The following is a 2,760-nucleotide window of genomic DNA, read 5'->3' on the forward strand; positions in this document are numbered from 1 at the left end:
GGAAGAATGCCAGGTGTCTAAAAAGCAAAGGTGGTTCCTTTGGTCAGGGATGGAGCCGTACAGGCCAGTCCATCTGCAAGTCATTCTGTCTGGGTCCTCTAGCAAGTCAATCCAGTTCAATTCCCAAACACCATGCCAGTCTTGTGTTAGGCTGCCCTATCCCTGCCCTCGGGCATAGGCAGCAATGCTAATATCAACAGTAATAGGCAGAACAAGAGTGCCTTTTAAAGAAACATAGCGGTCAAGGCTGTTGCAACCAGGGAGGAAAGTGATCAGCCTGGCTGCGGGATTATTAGGAAAGGCTTCGTGAAGGAGGCAGTCCTAGGAAAGACCTCGAAGGTTCGTCCTCCTAAGCCACCACCCAGAGATCCTCGACTTGGAAGCTGGGATATTCCCAGGGAGCCAATAGGGTAGACCCTCAGGAGGCCTTTAGGGAAGTCTGCTCTTCAATTTCTTTTTAAACATGCTCTTCCCTCCTCTGGAAATGCCCTTTCTTCCTTCTCAGCCCAACTGACTGCTACTCATCCTTCAAGTCCCAACGCAAAGCTCGCCTCCTCTAGAAGCCATCCCTGGCTCCCCTCTATAGTAACCGGTCCCTCCAAAGTGTTCCCACAGCTCCTGACTTAGTCCTTCTATGTCTAACTTAAATATCAATGTTCTGTGCGTCCATCTGCCTCCCCATTAGTCTGTAAGCCCCTAGAAGTCAGGGCCTCTTATTCTTTTCTATATTCCTACTGTCTTGCACATTGCCAATAAATGTGGAAGGAATGGAGGAGGGGAGGAAAGAAGAAACTGGAAGCACCAGTTCTGGCCTGAGGCACCAGAGGCTGTGCCCTGTGGCCTGGCCTGGTATTCATCTGCCTCACATGACCTGGCGCCTCCTGCTTGAACCCTCAGTTTCTGCCTCGCTCTGGGCAGGCAGAACACAGCTCCCATTAGCTGCCTCCTGTTGCTAGTGCCTGCCAGCCCCTCATTAGCCCAGATGGTCCCCACTCCTGCCCTGAGAGATATGGGCTTGGCAGAGGTCGAGGCCCTTCCTGCCTGGTGAGCCCCTTATGCCAACCCCAGGCAGTTATCCTCAGGCTGCTATTGGACAGAAGCATTTGATCTTCAGAGCTTTGGCCGTGGACACACACTTTACCATCAGTTATGGGGTCAATTCGGGGACCTAATGAGGAGCGTCTTACCTGGGAGAAAGTGAGGGATATGACTCAAGCTAGGCATATGAGGAAAGGCTAGGATAACCAGGAATAAAGAGAAGTATCCAGGTGGCATACTCTGGTCCAAGGACCAGGTGGCCCCCAGCCTCACTTGGCAGAGGCCAAGCCTCCAGCCTCCCAATTCTTTAGATTTCATTCAGCTCCCTGAGAACGCTCCCCTCAGCCTGCCACAGGAGTGTGCTCTCCGCAGCGCAGAAGGGGTCATGGAGGTGGAGACGGTGAGAGTGACAGAGGAGAAGAAACAGAACATGGAGGCCTGCCTCCCAGGCCACACACCCATGCCCCGCCACACCTCTGGTTCTAGACTTCAGCTTTCCCTGGGAACCTCTCCTCCCAGGGAGGCTGAAGACAGGCCCTGGGGCAGTGGTGGGTGGAGATTGGACCTCAGCGCCTAGAGGGAAGTGAAAGGGTTTAAACCTCCCCCAACCCACCCACCCCCCGCCAACCACCTTCCTCTGGGCCAGTCTAGCCAGCTCACCCCAGAGCACTGTAAGCCCAGGCTTGTCTTTGGTGCTCTCTCAGTTTCATCTTCCCTCTTACTCCTCCTTCCCACTCCTTCTGGGAGACACTGGGAGGAGAAGCTAGGGGCCACTGGCACCAGCTGTCTCTGGGGTGTCATTTAATACTGTCCATAATCACCACCTCCTCTCCTGGCTTATTAACTCTTTCCCTCACGGCTACTCTTGTCATCCCTGGATGTCTCTCTAGCTCTGTCTAGCTCTCACAACACACACACACACACACACACACACACACACACACACACACACACAGTGAATGGGAAGAGAGAAGGGCTAGGAACTAGACATACTCTGGTTTCTTGCCACTGCAGTTCCTTTCCCACCTGACTTCACCCCCAAAAACTGGTCCCACCACCAGCTGGGAGGCAGGAGCAGGAGAGAGGCTGGTTCAAGGATCTGGAGGAACAGAGGACACTTCTGAACCAGCAGAACAATCACACAACAGCAAGCTCAGAGAAAGAGAATCCCGGAGGGCGGATTTGAGAATAGACACGGGGAATACAAAATTAGAAACCGTCCAAAGATAGAGATTCCTCCTCCAAATGAAATAGAGTCACCAGAGTCCGAGTGAGGACTAGAACACTCTGATCACGTATGTGTTTCATACGCTAGATGGGAAAGGGGAATAGAGACCCTTTCCCCTGGCAACTCAAGGAGATTCTGCTTCTGAAAGTGTTTCCTGAACTTCAGGATGCTCTGAAGAAGTAAGGAGCCGTATCAGTCACTGTTGAGTCCATTGGCAGGAAATAGACCACAGGCAGGGTGAGGGGCTGGGAGCCTCAGACCTGCCACCTGCCCACTACAGGGTCTTGGGTTTCATGGTTGTAAGATTACAATGACCACACATCCACAGGACACCTCTATCTCGAATATCCAGTGCTTCTGTCAGACAAGGTGCCATGATTCCGAGAAGTGAAAAGGTGGGGAAACCGAAGCGGGAGGATCACTTGAGCCCAGGAGTTGGAAACCATGTTGGGCCACGCAGCAAGATACAGTCTCTGTTTTCTTTTTAAAAAATA

The sequence above is a fragment of the Mandrillus leucophaeus genome, unplaced genomic scaffold (assembly GCF_000951045.1).
Source record: "Mandrillus leucophaeus isolate KB7577 unplaced genomic scaffold, Mleu.le_1.0 Scaffold245, whole genome shotgun sequence".
NCBI lineage: Eukaryota > Metazoa > Chordata > Mammalia > Primates > Cercopithecidae > Mandrillus > Mandrillus leucophaeus.